Genomic DNA, 22,891 nt, shown 5'->3' on the forward strand with positions numbered 1-22,891 from the left:
TGTATTGATCAATTCCCAGGGTACCCACGTTTGGATAAATTAAAAGCGCAAACCCAAAGACACGACCGAGGAATAGATACGGATTCTGAATCCTCCAACGATACAGGGTCGGAGGATGAAGAATTAGGGGTGCGCTTTGCCCCATTTAAAAAAGACGAGTTGTAGTCAAATCAGAAGAGACTGCGGATGAGGGCGGAACCAAAAAAACAAAGAGAAGGGTGTATAAAAATTACTTAGTTCATGATCCGGCAGACCCAGAGAAAATTGATAAATGGTCCAAGGAATTGGCCAATCCAAAGAAAGGGGGAGTAAAAACGTGGGACCAATTGGACCGCTTAAGAAATATATATCAACTTCATCCCTGGGACGGAGTGCAAATTTTGACCATAATGGTGCCAAAAACACAGGGAAGAAAATTGCACGACAAGGTAGAAGAAGCTTTAGGGCAGGATGAGCAAGAATTAGATGCAGGATGGGAGGCGATTAAACACTGGCTGCAAGCCTTCAGTCCAGCTAAGACAGACTGGGGAAAAATTGCAGCCTGCCAACAGAAAGGAACAGAGAAGGTCCTGGAGTATGACGAGCGGTTTAGATGCACTTGGCTAGAACATTCAGGTATGAATAAAACGGATGAGGAAATGGATGAACAAGTGTTTGGACCCCTGAAAGCAGCTTTCGTGGCAGGTCTAAAGCCAGAACTGTCCAAAATGCTTAAGGTAGTGTTCCGGACTGGGAAGGTAGAGGAACTACCTTTGCAGCATTGGTGGATCGATGTAACCAATTAGATCGGGATATGGGAGCTAAAGTCCGAGCTGTACAGGCTATGGGATGGAAATCCCAGGATTCCGATAAACAGTCATTAGGAAAATTACCCGGAAAATGTCATTATTGTGGGAAAGAAGGTCACTGGGCCAAGACGTGCAGGGCAAAACAGCAAGGTCATGGCTGGGGAAGAGGACGCAGCCAGGGATAATTCAGCCAACAAGCCAGGCTTGTCACAAGATAACGACCTCATAGAAGCATTTAAGCGACTGACAATACAACAACAGAAGGAGTTACTTGGGATAGCAAAAAACGATTAGAGTCCACCCTGGTCCACCGCCTCGCACTAATACAACAAAGGGGAGATGGGATATATATAACTGTGAGGGTGGGCGATAAGGATGTGGACTGTCTTTTAGACACAGGGGTGGAATTAACATGCTTACCCCTACAATATGGAGACTTTTTGCCGTTGGATGGTAGGGCACGTACAGCCTATGGAGTTGGGGGCCATAAAATGGAAATTAAAAGGTTAATCCCGCAAATATGCTCCCGATGTCAGAATCAAGGGAGCAAGAGGAGGGAGAATGTGAAGACCATGACTGCGTGGAGATTTTAAAAGAAACAGAAGAAGCAGCCTTAGCAGCAGAGGAGCCTCTACACAACCCAGACCTCATCCTGTTTACAATGTTACCAGAAAAGCAGGATGGGCAGTTACAACCTTATATGACGTAGTGGCAAAAGGATGTTTACCCTCAGGAACGTCAGCACAACAGGCCGAGTTACGGGCCCTGTCAGAAGCTTGTCGAATAGCAGAAGGACAGACAGCTAATGTCTACACAGATTCGCGTTATGCTTTTGGAGTCGTTCACGACTTTGGTATGTTATGGCGGAAAAGAGGATTCCTCACTGCTGCTGGTACATCTATCCGAAATGGAAAAGAAATCCGAGACTTACTGGAGGCCATACAATTACCTCAGGAAGTGTCCATCCTGAAGTGTAAGGCCCATACCAAGGAAAATACCACGGAAGCACAGGGAAATGCCCTAGCCGACCAGGCAGCTAAAGATGCCGCCTCACAGGGCGTTCCTCCAGAAGAACCAACACAGATGTGCAGATTGAAAGCACTCAGGACTCTGACACGAGACCTTCAAACAATGCAAGGCGAGTGCTCCCGAGAGGAAAAATGGACATGGATTGAGGCAGGAATTAAGCTATGTGAAGATGGTGTCTGGAGACAAAGAGTTACCGACAAGCCAGTCACGCCACAAGCGCTTATGCCTTTTTTAGCCCAACAGATCCACTCGTGGGGACACTTGGCCTCACAACAGATGACGGCATGGTTCCAGAAAAGCTGGTGGGGTTGGGGATTTAAAAAACATGCCCAGCTGGTAACAGACCGCTGTGTGGTCTGCCAGAAAAATAATTCTGGACCCATCACGGTAATGCCCCAACTGAGGCCCCCTGCCCCTGTCGGACCATTCCAGTATCTGCAGGTTGATTATATATCTCTTCCTTCATGCCAAGGATACACTAACATTCTTGTCATGGTTTACAGATTCTCTAGGTGGGTAGAAGCTGTCCCAACTAAAAGAGCCACAGCCAATCACACTGCAAAGGTCTTGTGTAAGGATTACATTCCCCGATGGGGAGTCCCGAGTAGCATTGACTCAGATCAGGGAACACACTTCACAGGTGCTGTCTGCCAAGAAGTCTGTAGGTTACTGAACATTACGTGGGATTTACACTGTCCTTATCATCCACAATCATCAGGACAAGTAGAACGAATGAATCGAACTCTGAAACAACGGCTTGCCAAATATCACCAAGAAGGAACACCATGGCCCCAGGCACTACCAATAGTGCTATGTAGCATTAGAGCAACCCCGAACAGAACTACAGGTCTAAGACCATTTAAAATTATAACAGGAAGACCCATGTCGCTGCCAGGAACTATCGATTTACGGAAAGCTGATGTTCACTTAATGAGTGACACTTTGTTATCATATTGTCAGATCTTAACCAATGCTATTAGTTCTGTTTCCCGACAGGTATCGGCAGCTTGGGGTAATCCACCCGAAGGAGGACACGACATCATCCCGGGAGTCTGGGTGTATGTGAAAAAGTTGCATAAAGAACCTTTGGGTGCCAAATGGGAGGGACCTTATCAAGTGTTATTGACCACCCAGGCAGCTGTTAAAGTCCAAGGAAAGAAAGCCTGGATCCACGCTTCACACGTTAAACGAGCACCCGTAACTGAAGCTGAAATCTAATAAGGACAATTACTTTTTGCGAAAATGTATAAATTTACTGTATTGTTGATAATAGGTATTCTAGGCATAGGCCTACTTCTTACTAGCCGACCCTCTGCACCAAAGGGAAATAGTAGGGTAGCAAGGGAATTACATGTAAATACCTTTTTATATATGTCATACATTTATGCCAAACAAGGTAACATTTCTAGTTGTTGGGTGTGTGCGCATATTCCTATTCACTCAAAGGGAGGGATTCCCTTGAGGCCAGTTCCCTTGAATATCTCGAAAATGGCTGAGTGGATAATTAATCAAAACAAAACAGGCAATGCGTTTCAGGATACGGAAAACTGGGCACGTAAATGGAAGTCAGCAGGTTACAATCTGACTACCTTTGAAGGGGGATACCAACCATGCTACAATAATTCCAAACGGCCCCCATTTTTTGTTATCACTAATACAACAGGAATAGGAAGACCGGGGGAATCGGTCTGTCTGATTAGAAACATCAAAGGAGGCCAAAATATGGGGTGTAGTAACTGCTCCCGGAATTATAATATAATCAAGCCACGGAACCGTCCAAACTGGGCCGATGTGGGAATTTTTAACGTAACGAGGATTCTGAATAAAACAGATGGAAAAGCCTGGACAGGCCCCGGAGTGTTGCTGACAAAGAAACAGCTAACATTTATTGCCTATAATGGCACCTATTGGGTGTGTGGCCACAAGGCCTACCCTTGGTTGCCCCAGAATTGGACGGGATCCTGCTATTTAGCCTACATTGTGCCTTATATGTATCATTTGAAGTTACTGTCGGAACATTTACACTGTCCTTAGAGAGCTATCACAGAAACAGAGAGGTTCTTTGCTATTCTGATCCCCAGATATGGGACTGCCAGGCTGGCAAGGGAATCCATTAACATGGCATCCGTTGTGGAACGGGTAGCCAATGATACCTCAGAGGCCCTAGTTAAAATCAATGCAGAAATGGTAGCAATCCGCACAGTAGCCCTACAGAATAGACTGGCCCTTGATTACATTCTGGCTGAAAAGGGAGGTACTTGCACCCTACTCGGAACTGAGTGTTACACGTATATCCCAGATAGCTCCGAAGAAATTACCCACTTAGCAGAGCATATCCAAAAGGAGGTAGAAAAACTTAAGCAACTCCCATCATTCACTTTGTGGAGCGGAGCCACTGAATGGCTAGGTTCAATAGGAACTTCATTGGTGGAAAGCTTCATTCTAGTCATTGTAATTGTTTTACTTTTATATTGTTTGTTTATGTTGATTAAATGTTGTTGCGACCAGGCGGCTGTAGCTGCTGTCCCTCAGGTGAGACACCTTGTAGGTCCCAGCAGATCATCTGTACGTGGCACAGGGGTATGTTATGCTTAAGGGAAGGTTGTTTACTGGTTGAATTAAGATATTGATTTGGATTAAATTGGAATAAGGTTAATTAACCTACTAAAACCAGACTTCCATTGTGGCTACGATGGAACTCGGGTTGGTGTAAATTTGTGTGAAGCTACTAGTCCGGACATGTGGCCAAACACATCAACAAATTTTAGAAGGAAACTCTATTAACATGTATGAAATTATTTTGTAGAATGTTTAACCAGTGATAGCTGATGTTTTATGATTCAGTTTATGAAAGAATCAAAGGGGGGATTGATAGAGAATTCAAACAGGCTGCATTTAGACAGGTTGAGAAAACACAGACTCCCAGATCTACGTGCGACTGAGCATGTTGCATTAAGTCATCAGTCAACTTGACATTTTAGGACCTTGGGTAGCGAGCCAATTAAAAGGTTAAAAGACTATTAATTGAGCCAATAAGGTCAAAGAAGGCGAGTTCTTTTCTGTAAATTGAACCCGGTATAAATACAGCTATTTTGGCCATGTGATATCAGAAGGACAAAGACCTGGCTTAAAGCCAAGAGCTTGTTACTGCGGCCAAAATAATGTGACATTAAAACTACAATCGGAGTTCGTATTTCATTGGAAATTAAGAAGTCTAACAGTAACGCTGTCCCTACTTGTACAAATCCCAGTTATAACTCCAATCTACGTACCAACTTTCTCACATATGCTACCATTATTATCAATGCTAGAAAAAGTATTGCTAACAAGATGACCGTAACATGAAAGAAAAGTCTGATCCGGGGTGAATATTCTCATTCTCTCCCCAATTCCAAATCTCGTCTCACCAAGTATCGATCGTAATTCGGGTAATTTTGGCTTCAATGTCTCTGGTATTTATTTCTACTTTTTCGTAAATTATGTCGACCAAATCTTATTTATGTCTGATTTCCATTAAGTGTTCCTCTTGTAACTGGATGTTGATGTCACTTTGGGCGAAGTAAGTTTCCAACTGGGTTGTCAAGGTTTCCTGTACCGTGATATTAACTTGTCCTCTTCTTTCGATATTAATAACTTCCTCCTTCCCAATTCTCATAGGTATCAATGGGTGAGTGCAGAAGCTTGGTTCTGATATGGGGCAAATTTGTGTTCTGTAATGGTATGTCTTTTCAGTGGTGGTGAAGCAATAAATCCCATTTCCCAAATAAACACTCCTGTCAAATGTTTGGGCCTTCACATTCTGCACGGTCAGAGTACAGATCTTAGCAGTGCTGTTCTTGAAACCACACTGGGCCTCGTTGGTAGGATAGGTCTTGTGTGGGCAGAGCACAGTCTGGGTAGTTCGGCTGCATTGGTGCAGACTGGTCCCAGTCATTCCTGTAGGTAACATAGAAACATAGAAAATAGGTGCAGGAGCAGGCCATTCAGCCCTTCTAGCCTGCACCGCCATTCAACGAGTTCATGGCTGAACATGAAACTTCAGTACCCACTTCCTGCTTTCACGCCATACCCCTTGATCCCCCGAATAGTAAGGACTTCATCTAACTCCCTTTTGAATATATTTAGTGAATTGGCCTCAACTACTTCCTGTGGTAGAGAATTCCACAGGTTCACCACTCTCTGGGTGAAGAAGTTTCTCCTTATCTCTGTCCTAAATGGCTTACCCCTTATCCTTAGACTGTGACCCCTGGTTCTGGATTTCCCCAACATTGGGAACATTCTTCCTGCATCCAACCTGTCCAAACCCGTCAGAATCTTAAACGTTTCTATGAGGTCCCCTCTCACTCTTCTGAACTCCAGTGAATACAAGCCCAGTTGATTCAGTCTTTCTTGATAGGTCAGTCCCACCATCCCGGGAATCAGTCTGGTGAATCTTCGCTGCACTCCCTCAACAGCAAGTATGTCCTTCCTCAAGTTAGGAGACCAAAACTGTACACAATACTCCAGGTGTGGCCTCACCAAGGCCCTGTACAACTGTAGCAACACCTCCCTGCCCCTGTACTCAAATCCCCTCGCTATGAAGGCCAACATGCCATTTGCTTTCTTAACCGCCTGCTGTACCTGCATGCCAACCTTCAATGACTGATGTACCATGACACCCAGGTCTCGTTGCACCTTCCCTTTTCCTAATCTGTCACCATTCAGATAATAGTCTGTCTCTCTGTTTTTACCACCAAAGTGGATAACCTCACATTTATCCACATTATACTTCATCTGCCACGCATTTGCCCACTCACCTAACCTATCCAAGTCACTCTGTAGCCTCATAGCATCCTCCTCGCAGCTCACACTGCCACCCAACTTAGTGTCATCCGCAAATTTGGAGATACTACATTTAATCCCTTCGTCTAAATCATTAATGTATAATGTAAACAGCTGGGGCCCCAGCACAGAACCTTGCGGTACCCCACTAGTCACTGCCTGCCATTCCGAAAAGTACCCATTTACTCCTACTCTTTGCTTCCTGTCTGACAACCAGTTCTCAATCCACGTCAGCACACTACCCCCAATCCCATGTGCTTTAACTTTGCACATTAATCTCCTGTGTGGGACCTTGTCGAAAGCCTTCTGAAAGTCCAAATATACCACATCAACTGGTACTCCTTTGTCCACTTTATTGGAAACATCCTCAAAAAATTCCAGAAGATTTGTCAAGCATGATCTCCCTTTTACAAATCCATGCTGACTTGGACCTATCATGTCACCATTTTCCAAATGCGCTGCTATGACATCCTTAATAATTGATTCCATCATTTTACCCACTACTGAGGTCAGGCTGACCGGTCTATAATTCCCTGCTTTCTCTCTCCCTCCTTTTTTAAAAAGTGGGGTTACATTGGCTACCCTCCACTCGATAGGAACTGATCCAGAGTCAATGGAATGTTGGAAAATGACTGTCAATGCATCCGCTATTTCCAAGGCCACCTCCTTAAGTACTCTGGGATGCAGTCCATCAGGCCCTGGGGATTTATCGGCCTTCAATCCCATCAATTTCCCCAACACAATTTCCCGACTAATAAAGATTTCCCTCAGTTCCTCCTCCTTAATAGACCCTCTGACCACTTTTATATCCGGAAGGTTGTTTGTGTCCTCCTTAGTGAATACTGAACCAAAGTACTTGTTCAATTGGTCTGCCATTTCTTTGTTCCCCGTTATGACTTCCCCTGATTCTGACTGCAGGGGACCTACGTTTGTCTTTACTAACCTCTTTCTCTTTACATACCTATAGAAACTTTTGCAATCCGCCTTAATGTTCCCTGCAAGCTTCTTCTCGTACTCCATTTTCCCTACCCTAATCAAACCCTTTGTCCTCCTCTGCTGAGTTCTAAATTTCTCCCAGTCCCCAGGTTCGCTGCTATTTCTGGCCAATTTGTATGCCACTTCCTTGGCTTTAATACTATCCCTGATTTCCCTAGATAGCCACGGTTGAGCCACCTTCCCTTTTTTATTTTTACGCCAGACAGGAATGTACAATTGTTGTAATTCATCCATGCGTTCTCTAAATGTCTGCCATTGCCCATCCACAGTCAACCCCTTAAGTATCATTAGCCAATCTATCTTAGCCAATTCATGCCTCATACCTTCAAAGTTACCCTTCTTTAAGTTCTGGACCATGGTCTCTGAATTAACTGTTTCATTCTCCATCCTAATGCAGAATTCCACCATATTATGGTCACTCTTCCCCAAGGGGCCTCGCACAATGAGATTGCTAATTAATCCTCTCTCATTACACAACACCCAGTCTAAGATGGCCTCCCCCCTAGTTGGTTCCTCGACATATTGATCTAGAAAACCATCCCTTATGCATTCCAGGAAATCCTCCTCCACCGTATTGCTTCCAGTTTGGCTAGCCCAATCTATGTGCATATTAAAGTCACCCATTATAACTGCTGCACCTTTATTGCATGCACTCCTAATTTCCTGTTTGATGCCCTCCCCAACATCACTACTACTGTTTGGAGGTCTGTACACAACTCCCACTAACGATTTTTGCCCTTTAGTGTTCTGCAGCTCTACCCATATAGATTCCACATCATCCAAGCTAATGTCTTTCCTAACTATTGCATTAATCTCCTCTTTAACCAGCAATGCTACCCCACCTCCTTTTCCTTTTATTCTATCCTTCCTGAATGTTGAATAACCCTGGATGTTGAGTTCCCAGCCCTGATCATCCTGGAGCCACGTCTCCGTAATCCCAATCACATCATATTTGTTAACATCTATTTGCACAATTAATTCATCCACCTTATTGCGGATACTCCTTGCATTAAGACACAAAGCCTTCAGGCTTGTTTTTTTAACACCCTTTGTCCTTTTAGAATTTTGCTGTACAGTGGCCCTTTTTGTTCTTTGCCTTGGGTTTCTCTGCCCTCCACTTTTCCTCATCTCCTTTCTGTCTTTTGCTTTTGCCTCCTTTTTGTCTCCCTCTGTCTCCCTGTATAGGTTCCCATCCCCCTGCAATATTAGTTTAACTCCTCCCCAACAGCACTAGCAAACACTCCCCCTAGGACATTGGTTCCGGACCTGCCCAGGTGCAGACCGTCCGGTTTGTACTGGTCCCACCTCCCCCAGAACCGGTTCCAATGCCCCAAGAATTTGAATCCCTCCCTGCTGCACCACTGCTCAAGCCATGTATTCATCTGCGCTATCCTGCGATTCCTACTCTGACTAGCACGTGGCACTGGTAGCAATCCCGAGATTACTACTTTTGAGGTCCTACTTTTTAATTTAGCTCCTAGCTCCTTAAATTCTTTTCGTAGGACCTCATCCCTTTTTTTACCTATGTCGTTGGTACCAATGTGCACCACGACAACTGGCTGTTCTCCCTCCCATTTCAGAATGTCCTGCACCCGCTCCGAGACATCCTTGACCCTTGCACCAGGGAGGCAACATACCATCCTGGAGTCTCGGTTGCGTCCGCAGAAACGCCTATCTATTCCCCTCACCATCGAATCCCCTATCACTATCGCGCTCCCACTCTTTTTCCTGCCCTCCTTTGCAGCAGAGCCACCTACGGTGCCATGAACTTGGCTGCTGCTGCCCTCCCCTGATGAGTCATCCTCCCCAACAGTACTCAAAGCAGTGTATCTGTTTTGCAGGGGGATGACCACAGGGGACTCCTGCACTATCTTTCTTGCACTGCTCTTCCTGTTGGTCTTCCATTCCCTATCTGGCTGTGGACCCTTCTCCTGCGGTAAGACCAACTCACTACACGTGATACTCACGTCATTCTCAGCATCGTAGATTTACCGCATATGGTTTCATATTGGTCAGGCCTATCCATACTCCGCCTTATATGGTTCCGACATTCCTTACGTCACAGTCATGCCGGCCTGGTTATTGAATACTGGTATCCCCAATATTATTCCAATCGCTGGCGTTCCTCTTGGTCCAACGCATTCCTCGTTGAACCACACCTTACATTGTTCTCGCAGCTGGCATCCATCTAGAGGATGGTGTTCCTTGTTCGAGGTCAGACTCTGAATTTGGGTATTGTTGATCCAGCTGGTGACTTTACCCTCATTGGCTTCCTGCAGGTTTTCCCGTAATTGTTCTATCATCCAGTTTCCATAAATACTCTACAAAACTGGCGCCTGAGTTTGGTTCTCTGCTGTCTTGGCAGTACTGATTAATTGGTTGATGGACTTTCCAATACGGTGACCATTCTTTTCTCCAGCTTACTGCCATCTTTTCCTGCCTCCGCTCCCTGTCTCTGATTATCATTTAAACTATTTAAAACCTGCTTTACTTGTTTGGTCTATCCTTTTATCTTAGCATTCAGATTAGTAATATCTAAGGTATTGACTGTGGCCATACCTGCCCCCTACGCTGTATCTATGTCATTTATAATGTCTCTTTTCCATCTACTCTTACTTTCCATTTCCCTCAGCCCTATTTCTTGTCTCATAGTAGTGCAGTCAAGTCCTGATACAATTTCCTTAAATTGTCCGAGCACAAGTTGGGTAACTGAATATTACTTATGTTAAGTACAACAGGTATCAACTCACACTGTACATTGTCATACACAACCTGATTAGTTCCTCATAATACAACACCTCCCTTTGGTCCCGGTTCAATATATGGACATGCCCACTTATAGGAATATTACAATGCAAATTACAAATTCAAAATCATTAGTCCATCGTTCAACTGATTACTCCATTCGTTAGGTAGGTCCTGTTAGCGTGAATGTTATCTCAGAAGAATCACTCAACACTCAGAGTCGGTTCCAACGCCAAAGCGGCCTTTTATTGCGCCGGCGGGGAGGAAGCCTCTGGTCTAGATCCAGGCACCTCTCTCTGACGAACAAAGAAATTCATCGATATTTATATGTTTTACAATAGTTCATTACAGTTACTCAGCCCACTTCGGCTGGACACAATCCAATCATAACGATTACAGATTACATATAGGTTTCTTTAACCCAATAGAATTCCCTGATACCTCAGGGGCTGTATGTTCGGTTTTTGTCAGCTCAGGCTGATTAATGACCTCGTTATGTGAGGCAGGCCCCCCCTTATCTCTGTTCCTCGGGGCTTTGCTGTGCGATGTCCCTAATTAAGGACATTCCACACCGGGTACTATAATGGTTCGTTATAGTTATCTTGTCTCAAGTGGATGATCCAAGGCATTCCCGGTAGTGGGCCTCACTAGGTCATTGCTCGGTCAGCCTCAGTCAACAGTTCATTGCTTGACTGACTGAGTTCCCATCATACTTGGGCAGCCATTTTATATGTGGCCACTTTAAACCTATGAGTTTAGATATATTTAGCAGGTGCCTAATGCCTAGTGTTTTCATATATTCAGCAGGCGCTTAATGCCTACAACAGTCCTGAAAATGTTCTGATTCGTGGAATGGGATTACTTTTGGCATATAGGTCCACCCGGTAGGATAATAAAACATAGCATCGATTGCTCTCCTTATGGAGTAGGTCTTCTCAATCTCCTCGAACCCGGGACAGAGCCAGTCAATGGTATTGGATGGTTTCTAGTCCAAGCGACTGCGTTCCTTTCTCTCTCTGGGAACCGTCATCCTCGTTTGCTTTTCCTGGCCGGTGGGGGGGTGACTCGAAGTGTGAGACTCATAGCTTCGAAATTCTGTGACAAGCCGTCCGTTGAACTTGGTGTCGTTTCATTGTGGGAGACGTGGGCTTTATCAGGTGTCCCTGGGGCGGCTACCTGGTCATCTTCTGAATTAATATTTCCTTCTGTGGTGGCTTCCTTTGAGCTACTTGCAGCCTCTAAATTTTGGGTAGGCGGCAAGATGGGTATTATACCTTGGGTTGGGATTGGTTTAGCTGCTGTGTCGGGTGGGATGAACTCGGTCTCCCCTGAATCTAACATGACATGGTACATGTGACTGTTTATTTTCCCAAAGGGTTTTAGCTGGTTAAGGTGGTGCCACTTATACTTCCCTTGGTCATCCATGACCTTGAACACTGAGGCGCTAGACTTTTCCATTATGTCTTGTCTTTGAATGAGAGTGCTTCTGTGTTTTTTTCTGATGTGTCTGGAAACCTGTTTGGAAAGGTTGTGGAGCTGCCTGTTTGTTTTAGCTCCACCCACTTTTTCAAACAGTGAAGTTTTTTTAAGCCTTCATAGTGTTGTCCTGTATGTGGGAAGTTTAAGGCATTTTAAGTTAGAAACGCAGGTGTGGATTTATTCGGATGAGAAGTTACGGAGCTAGGAAATGCACAGAGGATAGGTTTGTTGAGACATGGTCCCGGTGGTTTAAAAAAAAAGAGAATTTATTTGACACGCTCACTTACTTGTCGAAAGAAAACATGCAATTATTGATTACATTGGGTTGAAAGACATAAATTTAGTCCAGGAGTGAGATAAAGAACGGGGAAGGGAAGTTGTAATGCCTTTTTTTTTTAAAAAGCCTTTGTGGGTCTCTCGAGGCTGCAGGCTGGGGGAGTACGCTCCCATTGTCCTTGGTGTAAAATCTTGACGCAAAAACTTCTAGCTCAGTAAGGGGATTTTTTTTTAGATAAAGAGTACAATATTTGAATTGGGATTTTGAGATATTTCAGGTGATCTCCTTGATCAACATTTTGGGTGTATTGGAAAAATCTTGGGTTTGGAAGCCTTTTAATAAAATTATAAAACAAATACTTTACATTCTGTGATCTGTGAATCACTATAAGCATAAATGAGAAGCCCGTGTAACACACTGATTCTTCCAGTTCAGAAGCCCAATAGTGACAAATGGAGGTTTGTCCAAGACCTACGAGCTGTGAATGAATCTACTATATTCTCACAATGCTTAAAGAAGGATTTGGAATGAAGTATCCCGGAATGCTTTCCAGAGTCTTAAGCAGTCCCTCACTTCAGCACCAGCCTTGGGAATACCAGATTACATTAAGACATTCAACTTATTTGTTCATCACAAGTCGGGTTTTGCACAATCTGTTTTGACTCAGTTACATGGGGACAGGCAGCGACCGGTAGCGTATTTCAGTGCCCAACTAGACCCAGTGGCACGCGGACTACCAGGATGTCTTCCTTCATTGGCAGCAGCTTATTACGCTATACAACAGGCTCAGGCATTAACTCTAAATCACCAAACCGTTTTATATATCCCACACTCTATCGAGATTTTACTTACTAAATGTGCCACCCCACACCTAACTTCTGCAAGAACCACTAAATATGAAGTTGAACTGTTATCAAATCCGAACCTTATCATTAAAAGATGCACTACCTTAAATCCAGCCACTCTACTCCCCACAGAAGAAGACGCGAACCCCATTCATGTGAAATGGTAACCGAATTAGTGACTAAACCACGTATCAATCTAACAGATGTACCAATGTGTAACCCTGATCTAGTATACTATGTTGACGGATCAGCCTTACGAAATGATAGGGGCCAACCTAGAGCGGCTTATGCAATTGTAACCCAGTTTAATGTTGTCGAAACAGCCTCCCTTCCAGACTCCTTTTCAGCCCAACAAGCCGAATTGTTTGCGTTAACTCGAGCCTGTATTCTGGCGGAAGGACAAACAGTTAATATCTACACCGACTCCAGGTATGCTTTTGGGCACCACATGACTATGGACAAATTTGGAAGATTCGTGGGTACCTGACTTCTTCAGGAACCACTATCAAAAATGCAGAACAAGTGGAAAATCTCCTGCGAGCCATTCAATGCCCCTTGAAACTTGCCATTATCAAATGCCAAGCACATACAGGCCAATCGAATGAGGTGGCACTTGGGAACGCCAGAGCTGATAACGTAGCTAAGTCAGCAGCTCTGTCAAAAGGGGGGATGCAGGTGTCATTGTTCCCACTGAGGAAAAATAATTGCTCAGACCCGCCACCCACTATTAATGATGTGCTGGCCTTTCAGTCACAGGCCGGTATGGAGGAGGTGGTGACTGGACGAAGGATCAATGTTATAAAAATCCAGAAGGAATATGGGTTCACCATGATGGCCGCGTGGTGGCGCCCAGATCCTTACTTCCATGGATTGCCCGATGTGTTCATACGTTCACACATGCGGGCAAAGGGGGATGGCAGATTATATTTTGGCAACTTGGTATGCACCAGGTATTTCGGCAATTGCAAAACAAATCTGTGAAAATTGTGTTACCTGTCGGACAATGAATCCGGGTAAGACGGAAAAAGTAGAATCTGCCTCCCACCCAAATCCAGTCGGGCCTTTTGTACATTTACAAATGGATTTTATTGAGCTACCTATATGTATGGGATTTAAGTATGTGTTAGTTATTGTAGATGTGTTCTCTAGATGTTAAAATAAATCGTACCGCGCTTCGGAATCCCTGCTAATCTTTCTAGTGATAACGGGTCACATTTCACGGGAACTGTTATAAGAGAAATGTGTAAAGCTTTACAGAATAACCAACGTTTTCATTGCAGTTATCATCCACAATCAGCTGGACTTGTTGAAAGATATAATGGAATGCTTAAAAATAAGCTGTCAAAATAATGTAATGACACTGGACTGAAATGGATAGAACTGCTGCCCTTAGCTTTGATGGTAATGTGATCTGCAACTAACAGAATAACAGGCCTGTCACCGCATGAGATAGTTATGGGACGTCCCCAACGACTACCTTTTACAGCACCGTTTACTGCAAAACAAATGGACATCCACAAAATGGAGGAAAATATGTTGAATTATTGTATTGCACTAACCAAATGTATTTCCAGCTTTCATTCGCAGTTAAAGAAGCTCAAGTCAAGCCAGCGGAAGGGAAATGTCATAACCTGGAGCCAGGGGAATTCGTTTACATCAAAATCTTTAAAAGAAAAAGCAGTCTACAGCCAAGATTCGAAGGACCATACCAGGTCTTGCTGGTGACCAATACTGCAATCAAGGTAAAGGAAAAACCAACATGGATCCATGTGTTCCATTGCAAAAGGGCACCCGACCAGGAGGAAGGGAAGAAGGAACCAGAGGAACAGAAAAAGGAAGACTGAATAAGGAGCTGTATGGACTATGGGGACTGATGGTGCTGGGCTTGACTTTGCATTATTGATTACACCAGGGGTACAGAAACGCGAAAAAAGGGAACTGCAAGTAAACGTATTTATGGCACTGAGTCATAAATATACTCAAGAAATAAACTTGTCGAGTCGTTGGATATGTTCCCATGTACCTGTCCACTCCGAAGGGGGTATTCCCTTGAGATCTGTCCCCTTTAACAAATCAGAAATGGTAGAATGGTTGATAGTGCAAAATAGGACAAACCTAACCAAGGTGTCAGAAACGAAGGAGCAAACAGAATGGAGGTCAGCAGGGTATAAACTTACAGCCTTCCAGGGATGGTACCAGCCCAATTATAATAATAACCGTCAGCCTCCCTTCCTAAGCATTACTCCCGGAATAGGAAATCCTGAAGGTATAATAATGCCTAGTGAGTAATGAGACTAAAGGACCAGAAATGGGACGCAGCAAGTGTTCCCAAATGACTAAATGGCAAGCCACAACTAATCCCACTGATGGGAGAAAGATAGCAACCGTTGGCAGGACAATGGTCCATAACAAAGCCCCAGGTGAAGGGTGGGAAGGTGGGACCACTCAAGTATGGATGGCGTGAAAGGACCAGGAGCTGACGTCCTATAAGTGCACCTACTTTATTTGTGGCCATAAAGCCTACCCATGGTTACTAGCCAAGTGGGCAGGATCCTGTTACTTAGGATATGTGGTACCCTTTATCAGATCAATAAAGACTCTAAGGGATGCCTATGGAAGTCATAGATTTAAACAGGATTTGACATGGTTAAACGGAATATTCAAGGTAATGGTGCCACCCTATGGAATAGCATCAACCGAATGGCAGTTACGGGAACTGGCTAACTTAGTTGAATCAGTAGCCAACGCAACTTCCCAAGCCTTTGAAGGGGTGAATGATGAAATGGTAGCTATTCGAACAGTGGCTCTCCAAAATCGTATGGCCTTAGATTATCTCCTAGCCAAGGAGGGAGGAACATGCGCATTAATAGGTGGAGAATGCTGTACGTATATCCCAGATAAATCAGAAGAAATCGGCAGTCTAGCTGAATACATTAGGAAAAAGGTAATCGAGTATAAACACACAGTTGTCCAGGACGGTATCACCTTATGGGGTTGGGCATCGGGATGATTGGGATCCCTAGGGAGATCTGTGGTACAGGGTTTGATCATATTCCTGCTGATAGTCTTCGCCCTCTATCTATTATTTGTCGTCGTTAAGTGTTGCTGTGCCAGGGTGGGAAAAACCATGTTACCTACTGAGACCACAGCTAGAGTTATGGTAGCAACAACTACTGAAGGCTCTTGTGTGGAAATGGAAATAGAGAGACTGTACAAGATCAGAATGGATTAAGTTGTCCTTGTGAAGGACAAAATGGGGGAATGTGGAAATGTATTTTTATCTAAGCTGATACCACACGGTACTTTTGTGCCCTTTGCAATATATAACAAAATGGAGTCCTGGTCCTTCCAGAAATTTCTGCATAAAGCAGTCGGCTTGCATAAACAGCTAAACCTGGCTTGAAATGGCTGATAGCCATCAGACAGCTAAGAGGCAAGTCCTGCTGAGACAAGTACACCCCATGGTGCTCTCCTATTGTCTATACAACACCAGTTCCACTCCACCCCACCCTTTTCGAAGTACTCAAACCACCAGCCATTATCTCTTGTAGAGACCTCATCCATTTGATGCAAAAAGATAACTGACCAGGAAACTGGACAATCCTGACACAATGCAAGACAGGTAATAGCTCATTACCACACTCTCATCGAGTGATGGCCGGCTGGCCAACTAATAACCCTGACAAAAGGAAATATCTGGAAACCATGTCAGGACAAGGATGAAGTAATTAACTCTTTATCTGTATTCACTGACTGCGAGACAGAGCCAATACACAGGGAGAGGCCATAACTTGGGTTTTATTATATTGTCGAAATCTCGACCTCCGAAAAGAATGACTCCGACACTTACAGCTCCGGTAGAAGTTTCTTTTTAATTTACTTGCTCGCAAGGGGTAGGTCACACTCAGTCAAGGGTGAAGTGAACACCTCCCAAATGGTTCAGTTTAACAAGATATTTATACAGTAAAACCAAAGTTCTGGCCTCTCCCTGTGTATTGCTCTGTCTCACAGTCAGTGAATACAGATAAAGAGTTAATTACTATATCCTGGTCCTGACATGGTATCCAGATATTTCCTTTTGTCAGGTTTATCAGAAAGCCAAACGGCCATTACTCCATGAGTCATAGGTAATGGGCTATCACCTGTCTTGTATTGTGTCAGGATTGTTTCAATTTCCTGGTCAGTTTATCTGTTTGCATCAAATGGATGAGGTCTCGGAAAGAGATAATGGCTAGAAGATAAGGGTGGGGTGACAGACCTCCAAACAGTAGTAGTGATGTTGGGGAGGGCATCAAACAGGAAATTAGGGGTGCATGCAATAAAGGTGCAGCAGTTATATGCTTTAATATGCACATAGATTGGGCTAGCCAAACTGGAAGCAATACGGTGGAGGAGGATTTCCTGGAATGCATAAGGGATGGTTTTCTAGACCAATATGTCGAAGAACCAACTAGGGGGGAGGCCATCTTAGACTGGGTGTTGTGTAATGAGAGAGGATTAATTAGCAATCTCATTGTGCGAGGCCCCTTGGGGAAGAGTGACCATAATATGGTGGAATTCTGCATTAGGATGGAGAATGAAACAGTTAATTCAGAGACCATGGTCCAGAACTTAAAGAAGCGTAACTTTGAAGGTATGAGGCATGAATTGGCTAAGATAGATTGGCTAATGATACTTAAGGGGTTGACTGTGGATGGGCAATGGCAGACATTTAGAGACCGCATGGATGATTTACAACAATTGTACATTCCTGTCTGGCGTAAAAATTTAAAAAAAAAAGGGAAGGTGGCTCAACCGTGGCTATCTAGGGAAATCAGGGATAGTATTAAAGCCAAGGAAATGGCATACAAATTGGCCAGAAATAGCAGCGAACCTGGGGACTGGGAGAAATTTAGAACTCAGCAGAGGAGGACAAAGGGTTTGATTAGGGCAGAGAAAATGGAGTACGAGAAGAAGCTTGCAGGGAACATTAAGGCGGATTGCAAAGGTTTCTATAGGTATGTAAAGAGAAAAAGGTTAGTAAAGACAAACGTAGTCAGAATCAGGGGAAGTCATAACGGGGAACAAAGAAATGGCAGACCAATTGAACAAGTACTTTGGTTCAGTATTCACTAAGGAGGACACAAACAACCTTCCGGATATAAAAGTGGTCAGAGGGTCTATTAAGGAGGAGGAACTGAGGGAAATCTTTATTAGTCGGGAAATTGTGTTGGGGAAATTGATGGGATTGAAGGCCGATAAATCCCCAGGGCCTGATGGACTGCATCCCAGAGTACTTAAGGAGGTGGCCTTGGAAATAGCGGATGCATTGACAATCATTTTCCAACATTCCATTGACTCTGGATCAGTTCCTATCGAGTGGAGGGTAGCCAATGTAACCCCACTTTTTAAAAAAGGAGGGAGAGAGAAAGCAGGGAATTATAGACCGGTCAGCCTGACCTCAGTAGTGGGTAAAATGATGGAATCAATTATTAAGGATGTCATAGCAGCACATTTGGAAAATGGTGACATGATAGGTCCAAGTCAGCATGGATTTGTGAAAGGGAGATCATGCTTGACAAATCTTCTGGAATTTTTGAGGATGTTTCCAATAAAGTGGACAAAGGAGTACCAGTTGATGTGGTATATTTGGACTTTCAGAAGGCTTTCGACAAGGTCCCACACAGGAGATTAATGTGCAAAGTTAAAGCACATGGGATTGGGGGTAGTGTGCTGACGTGGATTGAGAACTGGTTGTCAGACAGGAAGCAAAGAGTAGGAGTAAATGGGTACTTTTCGGAATGGCAGGCAGTGACTAGTGGGGTACCGCAGGGTTCTGAGCTGGGGCCCCAGCTGTTTACATTGTACATTAATGATTTAGACGAGGGGATTAAATGTAGTATCTCCAAATTTGCGGATGACACTAAGTTGGGTGGCAGTGTGAGCTACGAGGAGGATGCTATGAGGCTACAGAGTGACTTGGATAGGTTAGGTGAGTGGGCAAATGCGTGGCAGATGAAGTATAATGTGGATAAATGTGAGGTTATCCACTTTGGTGGTAAAAACAGAGAGACAGACTATTATCTGAATGGTGACAGATTAGGAAAAGGGAAGGTGCAACGAGACCTGGGTGTCATGGTACATCAGTCATTGAAGGTTGGCATGCAGGTACAGCAGGCGGTTAAGAAAGCAAATGGCATGTTGGCCTTCATAGCGAGGGGATTTGAGTACAGGGGCAGGGAGGTGTTGCTACAGTTGTACAGGCCCTTGGTGAGGCCACACCTGGAGTATTGTGTACAGTTTTGGTCTCCTAACTTGAGGAAGGACATTCTTGCTATTGAGGGAGTGCAGCGAAGATTCACCAGACTGATTCCCGGGATGGTGGGACTGACCTATCAAGAAAGACTGGATCAACTGGGCTTGTATTCACTGGAGTTCAGAAGAGCGAGAGGGGACCTCATAGAAACGTTTAAAATTCTGACGGGTTTGGACAGGTTGGATGCAGGAAGAATGTTCCCAATGTTGGGGAAGTCCAGAACCAGGGGTCACAGTCTAAGGATAAGGGGTAAGCCATTTAGGACCGAGATAAGGAGAAACTTCTTCACCCAGAGAGTGGTGAACCTGTGGAATTCTCTACCACAGAAAGTAGTTGAGGCCAATTCACTAAATATATTCAAAAGGGAGTTAGATGAAGTCCTTACTACTCGGGGGATCAAGGGGTATGGCGTGAAAGCAGGAAGTGGGTACTGAAGTTTCATGTTCAGCCATGAACTCATTGAATGGCGGTGCAGGCTAGAAGGGCTGAATGGCCTGCTCCTGCACCTATTTTCTATGTTTCTATGACATGGAACTCCTGTAGTGTAGACAATAGGAGTGCACCATGGTGGGGGGGGGGGGTTACTTGTCTCAGCATGACTTGTCTCCTAGCTGTCTGATGGCCATCAGCCATCTCACAGCAGGTTTAGCTGTTTATGCAAGCTGACTGCTAAAATGCAGAAAGTTCTGGAAGGGCCAGGACTCCATTTTAATCAAAAGGCACACAAATACCGTATGGTATCAGCTTAGATAAAAATACTTTCCACTTTCCCCCATTTTGTCCTTCACAAGGACAACTCAATCCATTCTGATCTTGTACAGTCTCTCCATTTCCATTTCCACACAAGAGCCTTCAGCAGTTGTTGCTACCATAACTCTAGCCGTGGTCTCGGTAGGCAACATAGTTTCTCCCACCCTGGCACAGCAACACTTAACGATGACAAATAGATACAGGGCGAAGACTATCAGCAGGAATATGATCAAACCCTGTACCACAGATTTCCCCAGGGCTCCCAACCATCCCGATGTTTTCAGCTAGACTGCCGATATCTTCTGATTTATCTGGGATATACGTACAGCATTCTTCACCTATTAATGCGCATGTTCCTCCCTCCTTGGCTCGGAGATAATCTAAGGCCATACGATTTTGGAGAGCCACTGTTCGAATAGCTACCATTTCGTCATTTATCCCTTCAAAGGCTTGGGAAGTTGCGTTGGCTACTGATTCTACTAAGTTAGCCAGTTCCCGTAACTGCCATTCGGTCGATGCTATTCCATAGGGTGGCACCATTACCTTGAATATTCCGTTTAGCCACGTCAAATCCTGTTTAAATCTGTGGCTTCCATAGGCCTCCCTTAGAGTCCTTACTGATCTGATAAGGGGTACCACATATCCTAAGTAACAGGACCCTGTCCAGTTGGCTGGTAACCATGGGTAGCCTTTATGGCCACAAATAAAGTAGGTGCAATTATAGGGCGTCAGCTCCTGGTCCTTTCGCACTATCCCTACTCGAGTGGTCTCACCTTCCCACCCTTCACCTGGGGCTTTGTTATGGACCGTTGTCCAGCCAACGGTTGCTATCTTTCTCTCAGTGGGATTAGTTGTGGCTTGCCATTTAGTCATTTGGGAACACTTGCTGCGTCCCATTTCTGGTCCTTTTGTCTCATTACTCACTAGGCATATTATACCTTCAGGATTTCCTGTTCTGGGAGTAATGCTTAGGAAGGGAGGCTGATGGTTATTATCATAATTGGGCTGGTACCATCCCTGGAAGGCTGTAAGTTTATACCCTGCCGACCTCCATTCTGTTTGCTCCTTCGTTTCTGGCCCCTTAGTTAGTTTTGTCCTGTTTTGCACTGTCAACCATTCTCCCATTTCTGATTCGTTAAAGGGGACAGATCTCAGGGGAATACCCCCCCTGGAGTGGACAGGTACATGGGAACATATCCAACAACTCGACAAGTTTCTTTCTTGAGCATACCTATGACTCAGTGCCATAAATACGTTTACGTGTAATTCCCTTCGGTGGCGGGTCTGTACCCCTGGTGTAATCAATAATGTGAAGTAAAACCCTGTCAAGCCCAGCACCATCAGTCCCCATAGTCCATACAGTTCCTTATTCAGTCTTCCTTTTTCTGTTCCTCTGATTCCTTCGTCCCTTCCTCCTGGTCGGGTGCCCGTTTGCAATGGGATGCGTGGATCCATGTTGGTCTTTCCTTTACCTTGATTGCAGTATTGGTCGCCAGCAAGACCTGGTATGGTCCTTCGAATCTTGGCTGTAGACTGCTTTTCCTTTTAAAAATCTTGATGTAAACGAATTCCCCTGGCTCCAGGTTATGACACTTCCCTTCCGCTGGCTTGACTTGGGCTTCCTTTACCTGTGAATGAAAGCTGGAAATACATTTGGTTAGTGCAATACAATAATTCAACATATTTTCCTCCATTTTGTGGATGTCCATCTGTTTTGCAGTAAATGGTGCTGTAAAAGGTAGTCGTTGGGGACGTCCCATAACTATCTCATGCGGTGACAGGCCTGTTGTTCTGTTGGTTGCAGATCGCATTACCATCAAAGCTAAGGGCAGCAGTTCTATCCATTTCAGTCCAGTGTCATTGCATAATTTTGCCAGCTTATTTTTAAGCATTCATTATATCTTTCAACAAGTCCAGCTGATTGTGGATGATAACTGCAATGAAAACGTTGATTAATCTGTAAAGCTTTACACATTTCTCTTATAACAGTTCCCGTGAAATGTGACCCGTTATCACTAGAAAGCTTAGCAGGGATTCCGAAGCGCGGTACGATTTCCTTTAACAAACATTTAGCAACAGTAGTGGCATCGGCCTTTTTACATGGAAAGGCTTCAATCCATCTAGAGAACACATCTACAATAACTAATACATACTTAAATCCCATACACATAGGTAATTCAATAAAATCCATTTGTAAATGTACAAAAGGCCCGACTGGATTTGGGTGGGAGGCAGACTCTACTTTTTCCGTCTTACCCGGATTCATTGTCTGACAGGTGACACAATTTTCACAGATTTGTTTTGCAATTGCCGAAATACCTGGTGCATACCAAGTTGCCAAAATATAATCTGCCAATCCCCCTTTGCCTGCATGTGTGAATGTATGAACACATCGGGCAATCCATGGAAGTAAGGATCTAGGGGCCACCACGTGGCCGTCATGGTGAACCCATATTCCTTCTGGATTTTTATAACATTGATCCTTCGTCCAGGTCACCACCTCCTCCGTACTGGCCTGTATCTGAAAGGTCAGCACATCATTAATAGTGGGTGGCGGGTCTGAGCAATTATTTTTCCTTAGTGGGAACAATGACACCTGCATCCCCCCTTTCGACAGAGCTGCTGACTTAGCTGCATTATCAGCTCTGGCATTCCCAAGTGCCACCTCATTCGACTGGCCTGTATGTGCTTGGCATTTGATAATGGCAAGTTTCAAGGGGCATTGAATGGCTCGCAGGAGATTTTCCACTTGTTCTGCATTTTTGATAGGGGTTCCTGAAGAAGTCAGGTACCCGCGAATCTTCCAAATTTGTCCATAGTCATGTGATACCCCAAAAGCATACCTGGAGTCAGTGTAGATATTAAC

Source organism: Pristiophorus japonicus, unplaced genomic scaffold (genome assembly GCF_044704955.1).
Source record: "Pristiophorus japonicus isolate sPriJap1 unplaced genomic scaffold, sPriJap1.hap1 HAP1_SCAFFOLD_926, whole genome shotgun sequence".
In the NCBI taxonomy this organism is placed as follows: domain Eukaryota; kingdom Metazoa; phylum Chordata; class Chondrichthyes; family Pristiophoridae; genus Pristiophorus; species Pristiophorus japonicus.